Source organism: Lepidochelys olivacea (genome assembly GCF_965140295.1).
Source record: "Lepidochelys olivacea isolate rLepOli2 genome assembly, chromosome: 9".
NCBI classification, from domain to species: Eukaryota; Metazoa; Chordata; order Testudines; family Cheloniidae; genus Lepidochelys; species Lepidochelys olivacea.
Genome location: NC_140419.1, coordinates 19204706 through 19222286, shown reverse-complemented (window position 1 = coordinate 19222286; position 17581 = coordinate 19204706).

The following is a 17581-nucleotide window of genomic DNA, read 5'->3' as shown; positions in this document are numbered from 1 at the left end:
AACTGATACACTCACATGGTATAACAAAAAATCAACAGACAAAAATGTTTATTCCATTTCTTTTGTTTATAACACGCACCACAGTTGACAGTGTTATTAACATTAGAGCTGGGCAACATTTTTCCACAGAGACATTTTTGAAATAAAAACTTTTTTATTCAAAATGAGTTTTTGTTCAGAAATTTCCTTTAATTTTATAAAAAATTTATAAATGTAAAGAAAGGCTCAAAAACTAAATGAAATGTTTCATTTCGGGTTCCTCAAAATATTTCCTTTCACAGAAGTTTTCATCTTTTTTTTTTTAATTTGTTTTGCATCAACCTGTAACTAATTCTTTGTTGATTTTTAGGAATTGCCCACAAACTGAAAAAGCTGGGGAGAGAGGGACATAAATAGGGGACAACAAAGGGAGGAGTGTAGCCATCTGTATTGGTTTTATACTATGTGGGGATTCCGCACAATGAGGAACTGACCAACTTCCCATTTAGACAGCTTTCTCTGTCCTCTTAGCACTTCTCATGGCAGGATCTAGATCCTGTTGTCATTCACTTCCTTAGCGTAAATTGGTCCACCTTACAAAACTATCTCCAGCGTGGCATGATCAGTGTTCTTTGCTCAGAACAGTTTAAGACTGAGGGGCCAAACTAAAGTCAGTGGGAGTCTTTGACCTGCAATGGACTTTGGATCAGGCCCTAAAAGGAAGGCGATCTGGAAGTACATTGAGCTGTATGGGACAGATTATCCAGCTCCTGTCCACACTGTCTCTGGCTTTAGCTCTTGGTATAACCATCAGTTTCTTAAGCACTAAAACTTCACATACCCAGCAACAGACAATCATCTCCCCGCTTGCTTCTTCTGGCATCCCCCACCCGACTCTAGATTGACACCTTCATCCCTGCTTTTAGCCCTGCTTTACAGAAATAGTTCATTAAGGAAAAAAAAACCCACATACCTCTCCCACTGACTTTCCAGACTATTTCTCCATAACACTTACCAGAGCTGTTTTCTCCAGACCAGAGGTACAAGCTAGTAATATCAGCAATTTCTGTTTGACCTGGCATAAACAATCAGATGAACATCAGGGCAAGGAGCTAGGTAGGTCAGTGATGGCTTAACAAGTGACCAGTGAGATAAGCCTATTTATTTACTTTTTAAGCAATGTGGTATGACTCTCTCTATATCAAGCTGTGGTACAAGATTCAAATAGCTGTCCTGCACTTTCTGTGTTTGCTTGTTACTTTCTCTCTTTGCTGTGAACCATTGTGGTTTGTGTTACTTTATCATTGGGGTTCATATTACAAACTCGTTTTTATGAATTTTCAATCTTCTTTGCAGCTCCAGAATTTTGGTTCCCCCCTCCTTTTTTCCCCCTTAGTTGCACATCATGTGATTGCTTTATTTGGCATGGATGTCTTTTTACTCCATTTCCTAGATTTCCACCCCTGCTTTATAGCGCTGGACTGGAGTTCAGAACTCCTAGACTCAATTCTTGTGTCTAGCACTGTCCTGCTGACTGAATCTGACATATCTGTCTCCCCCACCCCCAGACTGAATAATTAGACTTTTTGCAGAAAACTCTGAGATAGAGCTAGTGAGAAAAATGGCAGGGGGGGGGGGAGGAGGGAGAGAGGGAGGGGTGTCTGTGGGAAATTTTGAATTAAAAAAAATCCCCCCAAACCAAAATTATTTTGCTTTTCAGCTGAAAATGTGTCAGTTTTTGAATTTTCAGATTTCTGAGATAAAAATCTAATTTTTTTGAGGCAAGCCAATAGTTTCTGTGAACATTTTCATTTAGTCATTGACCGAAATTTTCCAACCAGTCTTGTCTGTGAGGGTTGGGGTATGGGAATCACCACCCACAAGCCTCTGCCAGGTTGCAGTATTGGAATACAGTCCCTCTGTGGTTGCTGATCTAGCCCATGGGTTGGAATGGTGGCTGCAGTCCCTCTGCATTCCTTGTGTGGGTTTTTGGGACACTAATGTCTTTGGCCACCCACCAATCATTGCTTCCATGCTCACATATTTGGGTCCAGCATGGATGGGAGACAGAGGCCCCCTATGAGACTTCCCCAGTCTCAGGGAAGAGAAAGCAGTACATAATTCCTTGTGAGAGCTCTCCACAGCAGGATGAATTTCACGGTGGTGTCATGGGGCTTAGTGAATATTGGTAAAGTGTGCTGAGAACTGCGGGTAAAGTGCAAGGTATTTTTTATTATATTAGCAGTAGCTGAAGAAAATGACATAAGAAATACAACAATTAAAGCTATTTTGACATTCCTCTTTTATGACTTCAGTAGAATCCCATATGGTTCTTACCAGGTCCATAATTTTTCTGCCAGCGTGTGACATGATGCAGAAAAAATAACAGAACTTCATTGTGTGAATAAGCTTCGGAGACAAGCCCATAAATAGCTTCAACTGAGGAAAGTCACTGAAGAGGCTGTTTGATGTGCTGTTCTGAAATATTACAATTTTGACATAGAGCAGAAAGAGAGGCCAGCTAATGGATAATTGCAGTATTAAATACAGGGCAAGAACAGAGCTCAAGGTCACTGTGAGACAGACAGGTAAGCAGTGCTGAAGATGACAATGTCTGTAAGTGAGATTTTAGCCATAACCACTGTGACAGATAAGAAAATATCCTGCAACATCCTAGAGAGACGTTATTGAATTAAGTTTAAATATGTTAGGAGCTAATTGTATTAACAATGCAAATGTCATTGTACTATTGAGAGACTGCCTGTAACTCCATGGGGAAAGGCTGCCATACCCCTCCAGGAACTAAGAACAGTGCGGGGCAGTTAGGCAAATTCACTCAAGTTGTAACACCTCCAAAGAGCTACCACCTCCTGGAGAAAGGCTTGCATGTACTGGTTCTGACTAGATTCTCCAGGGACCAACAAATAAAAAAAAGCATTTTTGGTTAAATAGCCTGAGTTTAAATTGACTCAGAGCCTTCTTTCTGATCCAGCAAGATAAGACCTCTGATCCAAGAGGGTCCCAGTCCTTAAGGAAAGGTTAGCAGGATTTTGGCATAGTAAGGCACCATAAGACTGAGGGGGCTTGTTCTGACCAAAAGCTGTTATGAAGTTGTGATCAAAGGGAAAAAAAACATGGGTGAGGTTTGAAGGACTGTTCACTGGAGAGAAGCAAAACAGGTCAACATAGGCAGTCTATCTGTTGCTGCAGATATCACACCCAAGAGAGGTGATGACTGAGGAGCCTGGAGCCTAGAGTAGGTGCCCTGGCTGGACCACAGAATGGAAACACAGGAGCGGTTGCCCTGAACTGTGACAACTAGACCCTCTAGATTACAGTTAGATTCTCAATTACAAATACACACTGAGAATCTAAGAAAGTGACTGAAAACTGGTGGGCTATCTCACCAGCCCAAGAAAGGATCAGTGCCTTTCCTGAGTCTGTTCTAGGACAGCATTTATTATCCAAACACAAAGAGTCATGAAGAAACAAAAAATAAAGGGATTCTTCTGACCACAGCAGGCTGCAGTCCCCAGAGACCTTTCTCCTTGCCTGTCTCAGCCCCAGAAAGTGGACACGCCCATTTTGTCAATCCCCTGGCTGCATCGTATAACCCTTTCCTTGCTGTTTCACCCTGCCACAGTAACATAGAACAAATAAGAATAAACCTGTATTTCATCAGATCTGCAGGGGAATCAAGCCCAAAATTTTCAGAGCAAAACCTAGTCTAAAGGCAGAGCTTCAAAAGAAAGACCACAGTGTGAAATGCATGCAAAAGCATGCCTAGGCTTGTAGATGGTATTATAATCGGGCATCTCTGCTCAGACAAAGCATAAACATAATAAAAGGCTCAGTTGTGACTGAAAGAGCCTGAGCGCTGAAAGAAAGATGTGCACCGGCCAACTAGGTGTGGAGGCTTTATGAATGGAGTTGACATACTAGAGCAAACTCTCCGCTGGGTGCCTAATTGGCTCTGCTCACCCATGGAAGTTGCTGTACTGCACAAGGACTGGAGCAAGGGCTCCCCTAGAATCCAGTGGGAATTTTGTCTTTGGAGAGGTTTGAACTATCAAGCCTAAATGATGTAAGACCCAAACAGTGTAATTGTCTTGTAGATTTCAATTGTATTTTTATGCTGAAGGTGTTGGTGGATGCCATCCAGTGGGTCTTTGATCTATAGACAATCACAGACCTCACTGAAGCTGATGGATGTGCTCAGAACCTTTCTTTCCAGCTAAATGGAAGGAACAATTGGATGCCCCTTTGTGTAGTGATAGCTAGAAAGAATAAGAAGCCACTGCCCAAGGCAATGGATGCTGTGGTAGAACTGACTGTCAGCTGGGGTTTGTGGGCTTAGGGATTCCTGAGAGTGATTGTAAAATGCAGGGCACTATGGGATTGCCTGGCTGCGGCTGTGTGTGTCTGTGGGCTTGGCTACACTTGCGAGTTAGAATGCATTAAAGGAGCCCCGGGCGCACTAGCTCACTACCCGTCCACACTGGCAAGGCACGTAGAGCGCTCTGACTCTGCAGCTACAGCGCTGCTGGTACTCCATCTCGGCGAGTAAAATAATGTTTGCTGAGCTCCTGCTGGAGCACCGCAGCACCAGTGTGGACACCCTGGCCCTATAGTGCGCTCTGATCGGCCTCCAGAAGTGTCCCACAATGCCAGTGCTAGCCACTCTGGTCATCACTTTGAACTCTACTGCCCTGCCCTCAGGTGACCAATCGTCAGACCCACCCTTTAAATTCACTGGGAATTTTGAAAATCCCCTTCCTGTTTGCTCAGCCAGGCATAGAGTGCTCTCAGTGAATCTTTCCAGGTGACCATGCCTCCACGTGCCAGGCGATCGTATGGAGCAATGGTGAGGTGCTGGACCTCATCAGTGTTTAGGGGGAGAAAGCTGTCCAGTCCCAGCTGCGCTCCAGCCCCAGGAATTACAATATCTTCAGGAGGATATCAAGGGACATGATGGAAAGGAGCCATGACCGGGAGGCACTGCAGTGGAGGATTAAAGTGAAGGAGCTGCGGAATGCCTACCACAAAGGTCCAAACCTGCCGTTTCTAAAAGAGCTGGACATGATACTTGGGGCCGACCCCACCTCCACTACGAGTACCACCATGGACACTTCAGAGCCCAGTTCAACAAGGCAGGAGGAGGAGGAGCAAAGTGGGAGCGAGGGTGCTGAGGCAGAGGAATACACTCCGGCATCCCTCGATGCATGCAGCCAGGAGCTGTTCTCAAGCCCGGAGGAAGGTAGCCAGTCACGGTGGCTGGTGCTTAGGGAAGGATAAACACCAGAGGAGTTTCCCAGTAAGCGGCTTTTATTTTGGGAAGGAAGTTATTCAGTGCAGGCTCTTGGGGTGAGGAGGATTAGGGCTGCATGCATGCCTAGATGCGGAATAGGGCATTGATGTGCTCTCTCACATCGCGGGAAGCAGCCTCAGTGATCTCTTGAAAGGTCTCATCCAGAACATGGCAATGCGCTTGTACAGGTTTCTCGGGAGAGCCACTGTGGTCCTGGTTCCAGTAAGGCTAACTTGTCCGCTCCACTGTACCGTGAGGGGCAGGGGGACCATTGCTGCACACAGGCAAGCTGCATATGGGCCAGGGCGGAATCCGCATTGCAGTAGAAGACCCTCCCTTGCTTCCAGGGTAACCCTCAGCAGCAAGATATCTTCCAGGACAAACTCCTGTGGAAAATGTGGGGACAGTGTTCAGTGTAGGGGCCTCCTGCCACTGTTGGCTCTCCCCAAGGCACAGAAACCCAGAGGACAGTACAGCCGTGAAACAATCAGTCATGCTTGACCTTGTGCTTACTCACCATTTTGGGGCTTCCGTGGGTTACGTGCACTTGCTTTGGGATGGGCAAATTATGCTATTGTGTTGACTGTGCTCGCCCTTAAGTATGGGGGAATCATTGCTCTGTCTGGTGTGAACAATGCTGCCTCTGTTAAGTGTTGCATTTTGCCTTTACAGATGCAACCTTGAGATCTCAGCTGTCCATGTTATCACTGACCGAAAGACTTCAAAGAATCAGAAAGAGGCCATGTAGAAGCAAGGAAGACATGTTGCATGAAGTAATGCAGCATTCAAGTCATGAAAATCAAAAAGTGCAGGAGTGGCGGGACAGTGAAAGGAGGATCCACCAGCAGAATGAGGAGCGCCGGCACAAAAGCGCGGTGCTCTGGCAGCAAAGCACGGATCGGTTGATAAGCATAATGGGGCACCAAGCAGACTCTATCCAGGCACTCATAGCCATGCAGGTAGCACACTACCGTGCCTGCCTCCCTTCCCCCCACAGCACTTGTCCCAAAACTCTTTCCCTTGTGCCCCCATGCCACCTCCAACCCACTTTCCCCAACATCCGGGTTCTTACAGCCACCAGCTGCCTCCAACACCTGTAGCTTCACCACCTGGCCCTGAAAACTACAACCCTTAACCTCTGCACTCAACTCCCATCACCATGCAGTATAGCCATCCTGAAGTGCAGAACTCATTGCACAGCACTCCAGACAGGAAGGCTGAGTATGACGACAGGACATACGCAAATCTGTGATTGTACCATTCCCCACCCCACCCCCTTGCCCTTTCTGTTTCCCAAACAGTTGTGTTCCTTTTCAATAAATGAATTTTCTTTTCAATAAATGGATTTTTTGGCTTTGAAAACATTCTTTATTATTGCATAAAGTAAAAGATACCTTAGCCCAGGAAAGAAACAGGCACTGCAAGTCAGCATAGCAAACACAGATTCCTACTAACTTTGGAACCACTGCACTTCACTCCCGTGCAGGGCACGAGACATTACTGGTGGCTTTCAGACTCAAATTGCTCCCTCAAGGCATCCCTAATCCTTGCAGCGCTGCGCTGGGCCCCTCTAATAGCCCTGCTCTCTGGCTGTTCAAATTCAGCCTCCAGGTGTTGAACCTCTGAGTTCCATGCCTGAGTGAATCATTCACCTTTCCCTTCAAAAAAGTTATGGAGGGTACAGCATGTGGATATAATCATGGGGATGCTGTCATTGGCCAAGTCCAGCTTCCTTACAGAGAGCGCCAGCAGCCCTTTAAACGGCCAAAAGCACACTCCACAGTCATTCTGCACCGGCTCAGCCTGTTGTTGAACTGCTCCTTGCTGCTGTCAAGGCTCCCTGTGTAGGCTTTCATAAGCCACAGCATTAAAGGGCAAGCGCAGTCTGCAAGGATCACAGTGGGCATTTCAACTTACCTTACAGTGATGTTCTGGTCTGGGAAAAAGGTCCCAGCTTACAGCTTCCTGAACAGGCCAGTGTTCCGAAAGATGTGTGCGTCATGCACCTTTCCGGACCAGCCTGCGTTAATGTCAATGAAACGCCCACGGTGATCCACAAGTGCTTGGAGAACCATAGAGAAATATCCCTTCCGATTAACATACTTGGAGGCTAAGTGGGCTGGTGCCAGAATTGGAATGTGTGTGCCATCTATCACCTCTCTGCAGTTAGGGAAACCCATTTGTGCAAAGCCAGCCACAATGTCATGCACGTTACCCAGAGTCAGAGTTCTTTTGAGCAGGATGCGATTAATAGCCCTGCAAACTTGCATCAACGTGATTCCATCGGTTGATTTTCCCACTCCAAACTGGTTAGCGACCGATCAGTAGCTGTCTGGAGTTGCCAGCTTTCAGACTGCAATAGCCACCCACTTCTTCACCGTCAGGGCAGCTCTCAATCTTGTGTCCTTGCCCCACAGGGTCGGGGCGAACTCATCACACAGTCCCATGACAGTGGCTTTTCTCATCCGAAAGTTCTGCCGCCACTGCTCGTCATCCCAGACTTGCATGACAACGTGATCCCTCCATTCAGTGCTTGTTTCCCGAGCCCCAAAGTGGCGATCCACGGTGGTGAGCATGCCCGTGAATGCCACAAGCAATCTCGCGTCATATGCGTTACTCGAATCAATATCGTCGGAGCCCTCATTGTCACTTTGGATCATAAGGAATAACTCGACTGCCAAACATGACATGCTGGCGAGTCTCGTCAGCATATTCCTCAGCAGTTCAGGCTCCATCCCCGCAGACCGAAAGGGAAGACAGAGCGCGCAGTACAAAAAGCGTTGAAAGATGGCGCCAAATGGGGACGGAAGCACAGGAATTGCTGGGATGCAAACTGATGCATCATGGGGGGTTGGGACACGACCCAGAATGCCCCGCCGTCCCCCTCCCACAAGCCACAGCGCCAGAATGGGAAGAGGTGCTCTGTGGGACAGCTGCCCATAATGCACGGCTCCCAATGCCGCTGCAAGTGCCACAAATGTGGCCACGCCAGTGCACTTGCAGCTCTCAGTGTGGACAGACTGCAGCGCTTTCCCTACTGCGCTCTCCGAAGGCGGGTTTAACTCAAAGCGCTCTACAGCTGCAAGTGTAGCCATGCCTTGTGTGCATGAGAGACAGAACGCTGCAGAAAGTGCGAGAAGCAATGGTGAGTGTGGGCCTGGGAGGGAGCTGAGAAACAGAGGTTCTTTTGGGTGCACTTCTCCCTGGAAAGGCAGACTTGAATCTGTACATTATAAAGATATTCCACCTGTTGTTGTTTGCTTGTACTGTGTTCAGGGAAACAGGGCTTTGTGTGCAGACATTGTAAATACACAGGATTGCAACAAAGAAATATATAACTCATATCAACAATTAGCATTTCTAAAGGAAACAACTGGCAAGGCCCTAAATATTGGCTAACTGCTCAGGCCAAAAAGAAGTGACATTATTAAGGGACACTAAAAAGGCACAGCATCTGAACTACCGAATATTAAAGTTTTGGATGTACATATTTAGATAGATCAAATATGCAGAGATAGAAAAGGTATATTCCAAAGAAGTTACAATAACAGTTTTGATCTTTGTGCTGGCTCTGCAACAACTATCAACAAACTATTCCTAGCTGTTTGCTAGCATCATGCTTCTGCACAAAGATATTTTGGCATGATAAAATGATGCATATTGTGAGTCAAGTTGTTTTTTTGAACAAAAACAGCCAGGTTAATTTTAGCTCCAGTGAAAATAGGGAACAGAATCAATGTTTTCCTAAAATAAATGAACAAAAGAATACAATATATGCCATGCTCTTAAGTATGTATTACTAGAGATATGCAGAAGCACAGAATTTTATTCCGGATGGAATGTCACTATATTTTTCAGTTTTCATTTTTGCGTTTCTCTCTCTCATCTACTTTTCACGTGCCTGAATTTCAGGTATATGCCACTTAAAATATATATATCTAAACTGCATTCTGGTGTCTGCAGATCAGAAGTAACTTCAGTAAAGTCAATGATTTTAAAACATTGTAGGTGAAATTGAGCCCTGAGCCGAGCGTAAATTCCAGGCTTTTGCATTTAGCACCAGTTAAGTCTGACTTAGGGCCTGATCCTCTGTTGATGTAAATTGGCATAGCTCCACTGATTCCACTGCAACTATCATGATTTACATCAGCCGAGGATTTAGTAGGTTCATTGATATTAATGCCAGAATGGACAATAATATAATCTAGTCTGACTTCCTGACTTTGCCACATTACTAGGTAAGTTGTTCCAAAAATTACTTATCCTCTCTGTTAACAATTTGTTCGTTTCCCCAGCCTAAATTAGTCCAGCTTCAGCGTCCAGCACTGGATCGCAGTATGCCTTTTTTCTGATAAGTTAAAGAGCCATCTGCTATCATATCTCTTCCTAATGTAAGAAGATCATCCAGTTATCTTTTAACCATCTCTGAGATAAACTAAATATACCGAGCTTCTTAAGTCTTTCAGTGTAAGACAGGTTTGTCAACTCTCCCCTTCTTTCTGAACCCATTCAAATTTTTCAATATCCATTTTGAAGTGTGAGTGCTAGAACTGGACATAGCAGTCCAGAAATAGTCTCACTAATGCTGTATACAGAGGTGATTTCACCTTCCTACTTTCTTTCTACTTCTCTGCTTATGCCGAAGAGGATCACATTTGCCCCCTAAGGTACGGCATTGTACTGACAGCAGATGTTCAAATGATTATCTACCACCAATGCAAGTCCTTTTCAGTGTCACAGCATTCCAGGATACTGTCTCTCATTCTTTGTTCTGAGAAATATGACCTTGCATTTGATTGTATTAAAATACATGTTGATCAAATGATCCCATCTTATTGGCCAGTACCCATCATTAAGGCTCTGTGTTTGTTATGGAGGTCACAGATTACATGACTTTCCGTGACCTCTGTGACTTCTGCAGCAGCCAGTGACCTGGCCTGGGGGTGACCTGAGCAGCTTGGGCCAGGAGCATCAGCCACTGCTGGGGCAGTCTCAGGACCCCTGGCTCCCATCAGGAAGTGTTTCGATGGGGGGGGGGGGGCTCAGGGCTGGGGGTTGGGGTGGTGCTTCCCTGGGAGGGGGGCTCTCTGGAAGGGCGATGGCAACTCCCCTCCCTCAGCTCCTAGCTCCACATGCTGCCTTGCCCACAGGCACCGCCCCCACAGTTCCCATTCGCTGCAGTTCCCAGCCAATGGGAGCTGCAGAACTGGGGCTTGGGGAGGAGCAGAGGCAACATGTGGAGCTAGGAACTGGGGTCCTCTCTTCCCAGGAGCCTGGTAGGACGCCTGCCCCGGGCCCACATCCCCCGTCAAGCAGCCGCGGCACCCCCTCGAGCAGCCGTGGCACCCTCCCGAGCCATTCCCCCTCAGCTCCCATCGCACCCCCCAGGACATCCTCCTGAGGGCCCCCCCAAGTTTTAGTCAGGGGTATATAATAAAAGTCATGGAGAGGTCACGGGACATGATTTTTTGTTTACTGCCTGTCAAGGTTCCTCCCCCACTCTGAACTCTAGGGTACAGATGTGGGGACCTGCATGAAAAACCTCCTAAGCTTATCTTTACCAGCTTAGGTCAAAACTTCCCCAAGGTACAAAATATTACACCTTGGACAGGCCGCTACCACCACCAAACTAATACTGGTTACTGGGGAAGAGCTGTTTGGACGCGTCCTTCCCCCCAAAATACTTCCCAAAACCTTGCACCCCACTTCCTGGACAAGGTTTGGTAAAAAGCCTCACCAATTTGCCTAGGTGACTACAGACCCAGACCCTTGGATCTTAAGAACAATGAACAATCCTCCCAACACTTGCACCCCCCCTTTCCTGGGAAATGTTGGATAAAAAGCCTCACCAATTTGCATAGGTGACCACAGACCCAAACCCTTGGATCTGAGAACAATGAAAAAGCATTCAGTTTCTTACAAGAAGATTTTTAATAAAAATAGAAGTAAATAGAAATAAAGAAATCCCCCCTGTAAAATCAGGATGGTAGATATCTTACAGGGTAATTAGATTCAAAAACATAGAGAACCCCTCTAGGCAAAACCTTAAGTTACAAAAAAGATACACAGACAGAAATAGTTATTCTATTCAGCACAATCCTTTTCTCAGCCATTTAAAGAAATCATAATCTAACACATACCTAGCTAGATTACTTACTAAAAGTTCTAAGACTCCATTCCTGGTCTATCCCCGGCAGAAACCAGCATATAGACAGACACACAGACCCTTTGTTTCTCTCCCTCCTCCCAGCTTTTGAAAGTATCTTGTCTCCTCATTGGTCATTTTGGTCAGGTGCCAGCGAGGTTACCTTTAGCTTCTTAACCCTTTACAGGTGAGAGGAGCTTTCCCCTGGCCAGGAGGGATTTCAAAGGGGTTTACCCTTCCCTTTATATTTATGACACTGCCCATGAACCTGTCCATGACTTTTACTAAAAATACCTATGACTAAAACGTAGCCTTACCAATCATTACTGACCACTCCAACAATTTTTCTATCATCTTCAAGTATTACCACCAGGGATTTTTTATTTTTTTTGTAATCATTTATTAACATAAGGAAGAGAATGAGCTGTGACAGATCCTTGCAGGACCCCAAAGGAAATCAGTTTTTAATCCATTTAATATGGGCTACATTTGGCATTTAAGCTCTAAAGATAGGGTTTAAGTGTTACATATGCCTATAGATGGTCCTTGGCACAGGGCCAGATTTTATCCATTGTGAATAAAACTCAAGCCCTCTATATCTTTTGAACACACCAATACATACTATAAGCCAAGAAGACCAACACTGTGGAGACCAACACAGATGCTGTGTATTTTCATGGCTTCATTGAAATCAAATTGTCAAATTTATTTATTTTCAAATATACAAATGTGTATCTGAAACTGAAATTGCCTTCCTCCATGCCTCTCTACCCCCACATTTGCATTTGAACCCAAAGAACTGGAAGAAAAAAATAAAACGGGGAAAATGGAACAGTTTATTAATTGTGACCAATTACTCTCCCAGTCATGAATATTAATTTTGTTTTGGAAGAAAAATGAATTGTGAACATTTATCCTCTGATGATTATTTTAGAGATGCTTTAACTTTTTAGCGTGAATTGCACTGGAATGTTGTTTTATGTAGTCCTGTGGGAGGCTACATAAAGTGGAAAAATATACTATTTTGGAGTTTCAGAGGAGTTGGAGAAATGATATTTATACAAAAAGAAAAGGAGTACTGTAGCTCACGAAAGCTTATGCTCAAATAAATTTGTTAGTCTCTAAGGTGCCACAAGTACTCCTTTTCTTTTTGCGAATACAGACTAACACGGCTGCTACTCTGAAACCTGATATTTATACAGAATACTTAACAGGTTATCTGTGTTCTCGGGGGCTTATGTACCTAATACCATTTTCTAAAGTGGTTCATTTGATGTTAAGGAAGTATGGCTGTGATCTGCCTAGGTGGAAATATCTACAAGTTTGTAGGGCAATAAATATTTTTTATTAGCTAAAAGGCTAGAGAAGCTACATATATTAAGGAATGGTCAGAGAAGATGATCTGAGATAAAAAACAAGAAGCCCCATGTCATGTGAAATATCAGGATGCATTGGAATGGAAACTGACTGAGTCAGTTCGTTCAAGGCTTATGGTGACAAAACTTCCTCTGCTAATTGGTAAGGTATTGTCCAGCACTAAGTGCAATGTGTTCAGTGACATCAAACTGGAGTCCTATATAGGGAGACTATTGCTTCATTATACCCTCTGCATTTAGCACCGATCCAAAGCCTATTAAAGTCAACGGATGTCTACCCATTGACTTAGGGTGACCGGATGTCCCGATTTTATAGGGACAGTCCCAATATATGGGGCTTTTTCTTATATAGGTGTCTATTACCCTCCACCCCGTCCTGATTTTTCACACTTGCTATCTGGTCAACCTACATTGACTTCAAAGGGCACTGGATCCCAAAGTTTCATTGCACTTTTTACCATAATGCATTGCATGCACATGCCTAAACTTCTGTCCACTACTATGTAGTATTCCTAATTCATAGGTTTCTTCTTCCCACAGAATGTGGGAGTTTTGGGCTGTTTTCCTTCCATTTGCATTAGCATGCTTTCTTCCCTAGCTGAATCTTGTTTTGCCATATTCTGCCCATTTTCCTAATCTATTTATTTATTTTTCTACCCTCACTGGTGTTTCCAAGGTCTTCTGGATTGGTATAATGTGTGTATTTCATTAACATCCTGTTTACACTCTCTTCCAGATAATTAATGAAGATGAAAATGATCCCAGACCTAACACTGACCTCTGTAGTACCCCCCACTGGACACATTCCCACCAACTTACTACAACATTGTTTATCATATTTTTTTTTCCTGCCTTTCAGCAAATTTTCAGTCCATATGAAAGTGACCCTGACCAAGCCAATTTAAATTAAATTTTCAATTAAGATTTCAGGAGACACAGTATCAAATGCTTTCCTAAAGTCCAAATATTTTCCCGCTACTGCATTTCCGCGCCTCCCCATCCCCACCCCCCAATTCAAGATACAATCCTGTAAGTGCTCTGCAGTTAAATCTCCCAGGGATATTGTAGCTGTTCCCTAGGTACAGCACTTTATGTATCAGGACTTTGTTTTGCAATAAAGCCCAAACAAACAAAGTAAATCAACACCACAATCAACTGTATTTGTCAATACTGATTGTTCTTTGTGTCTGAGCATGATTTGGTGCAAGGGGTGTGGGGCCTTTCAGGAGGCAATTATGGCTCCCTGATGCCATAGGTGCTGGAACTAGGGGTGCTGAGTGTACTGCAACAGCCCCTGGATTGAAGTGGTTTCCAGGGTTTACAGTTTGGTTCAATGGCTCTCAGCACCCACACTGGACAAATTGTTCCAGAACCCCTGCCTCATGCTGTAATGGGCAACCCTCCTGTGAGTTAGAGAAGCTTACCTCACTTCCATTTTACCAGGTCCTTAAGTGGCCCTATGCCAGTGAGGGTTGCCAGAGCTCTGGGAAACCTGCCCCCCCTTACACACACCCATATGCCCTCTATGCTGGAGGTAGGAGGTGAAGTTGGCATAATAGTCTGCTCCATTGGTTTTATGTCAATGGGGAGCTCCCCTCCACTTGAAACCATAAAACAGCTACTTTGTAGTGCTTGAGCCTAGAACTGAAAATCTGGCCCACAGGCTTTCTAAACCCATACTTCTCATTGTTCATGGTTCCATTACTATGGAAGGCCACCACACTTGCAGATGTAGAGCGCTGGGAGTTAAACCAGCCTTTAGAGACCTCAGCAGGGAAAATGCTGCTGTGTATTTACACTGTTAGCTGCAAGCGCACTGGCGTGGCCACATTAGCAGTTTTTGCAACACCACAAAGAGCAGTGCATTGTGGTAGCTATCCCAGTGTGCAAGTGGCTGCAACATGCTTTTCAAATGGGGAGTGGTGGAGTGTGACAGGGAGTGTTTTCTGTATATGTGGGGGGAGAGACAGTGTGTTTTGGGGAGCTGAGAGCGCGTCAGCATGTTTTCTTGTAAGTTCAGACTGCAGCAGTCCCCCCTCCCCACCACACACTCACAACAGCAACATTCCACAGTAATGGTTGCTTTTTCCCGGAGCAGATAAGCATGCCGGATGTCAGAAACGGAGATTTGAAAGGGGATATCCACATGCTTCCTGCCGATTTCAAAACAATGAGAAGAGTGGCCACTTGACTTCAGGGGATTATGGGAGGTTTCCGGAGGCCAATCACAGCGCAATAATGCAACAGCTCGTCCACACTGATGTCCGGGTGTTTCAGCCAGAGTGCAGTAAGCATTATGCTTCTCGTAGAGGTGGATTACCAGGAGCGCTCCAGCTGCAGAGTCCAGGCGCTCTACATGCCTTGCCAGTGTGGACACCTCAGGAGTTAGGGCGCCCAGGGCTGCTTTAATGCGCTCTAACTTGCAAGTGTAGCCAAGCCCTAAGGATTTGATTCTGTCATCCTTATTTACACTGAGTAGTACCTTACTCCTCAGGCATTCCTGTTGATTTAAAGGGAGCTAAACAAGACCCATTATATTCAGGGCTGAGAACCCCCCCCCACACACTGCTGAGAAGCCCCCACCCCCTTCCTTGCAGAACCTCACATAAGGGAAGTACAGAATAGCACAGGGGCTACTTCTGAGGTTTTTGCCCATACTGGAAGCAACTTGCCACAAAGGAGACAGGAAGGGAGAGGGGAGAAGGCAGGGCCACTGACCTGTGCACCTTCCATGGCTGCACCAGAACCAGGGCCAATCTTTCCTTTTGCTTGAGTAAATCTTTGCATTGATTGGCTGAGTTCTATATTCACAAGTGCAAGTACAGGAATGGTCTTTGCAGATCAGTTACGTTTTATTCCCTCTCATGTGTTTTCATATATGAGCTCCTTTTTCACCAATCCTTGATTTATGCTAATAGTCTGATAGTCTAATAGTCTGATAGTGGGCACTATTAAAAAACAACATTTGTCATTTTCTACTGACTGTGGTATCTTCTGTTTTAAATATAGAAAGACACTATTGATTACTCAGTATCTTGGGCTGTGAATTTAAATTAAATTTAGATTTAATCATACCCATTGTAACTTCTTTCCAGTCTTTAGTTTTCTTTCGTATGGGTCCGAGTCTGATCTCAGTTACCCTGGTGTAAACTAAAATTAACCCCTTGAGGTAAATGGTATGTTCCACTATAAAATCAGTGTGAGATTAAAATCAAGTCCCACTGTATAGTTTCCCTTGTTTCATCAGAGATTACTCCATCTCTGAGGACTAGAAATATATTTCAGACTGTTATGCTAAACATGGTGCTCCTGAAATCCTCCTTGTCAGAGGACAGTCTCTCTGCAGTAAAAAGAAAAATACAATATTCTCAGTTTAAGATCATAAACGTTATACAAACTTCCTACTCTGCACTTGGTAACTTCTCTCTAGTTAGCAGTTGAGTAGTCTCACCAATGAGTTATAGGGATATAATCAAACTCTCCAAAAGAGGGCCCCTCAACTATTTTCCCCCGTTCACTTAATCACCTTCATTCCCTGAAAGCAGTTAGGAAGGGGATTGATCCAGGCCGTATTTCTACTTTATCCATCCCAGAATCTCAGACAAAAGCACTTGATGTTTCCAACTGTCCATGTGATTGAAGAGAAAGCAGATGAGCATAAACCAGAATGTGTGTCATTTGTAACCAAGCCAACAATAAAAATGAAGGTCTCCGGGCATTAAAATGATTTCCCATTGACTTTGGAAGACATTCACACCCATTGCTGTGGCTATAAGGCATATTTCTCCTCATGGACCGAAATACACCGCCCATGGTTTTACATTCTATTCAAAGTGCTGCCAGGGCATCCAAAACTATGTATTTGAAGGAAATTATGGAATTAAAATCCTTTCTCATTCTCTTATGACTTAAAGTACAATAGGACCATGCTTTTCTATAGTTGCGTGAACTGGAAATTTACATTAATTGGTTAAGGTTTATGATAATTTTCACAAATAATCACATTTGAATCTATGAAAGATTTAAAAAGGCCTTTGAATAATGAAGAAAACCATTGACATTAAATAAAGGCAACAGCTTCTTTTTTTATTGCAGACATATTTTAAGGCTTGACAGCAGTTGCAGTGCAGTGTTCCCCTAATTTTTGCTATAAAAGGGAAGTAAAACAACAGTTTATTGTGGCAATACTTCATACTGTCCTACTTCCGTAAATTGTCTTTGAGCTCTAGGGTGAAGACAAGAACATTCATGTTTTTAAATTGGATACAAAAGCATTTTCTATGCTGTAGCTGCTGTAGCATAAATTGCTACACAGAGACTATCAGATATGTCTAAACATATTGCTGCTCAGCAAATTGCAAACATTTTTTTGGCTTGCTTTACCTTCAGTAGTTATAGTTAGCGCTTCTGTTAAATACTTTCAAATGCTTGGAAGGTCCTTTGCAGGCCATTACGAGGTTTTCTGCTGGTTTAGTAAACTCTACCAGGATTCATCTACACTGATCCAGAACTCAGGTTACGTGAAACTGTGGAAACATGATTTGAAAGTGTTTTAGGATACCGCAGGGCTTGTGTTACATGGAGCACCAATGCACACGCCGGGGATATGATTTCTAAAGTATACTAATGGGCTGTGCATTGATTCGTCCATGAAGCCCCTGCTGTTGCACATTAAATGTTAAAGTCCACTAGAGAACTTTGAGTGCACACCAGCAAGGGCTACGCAGAGCAATTATTGTGCAACATGTCAGTGCACTTTGGAAATCACACCCC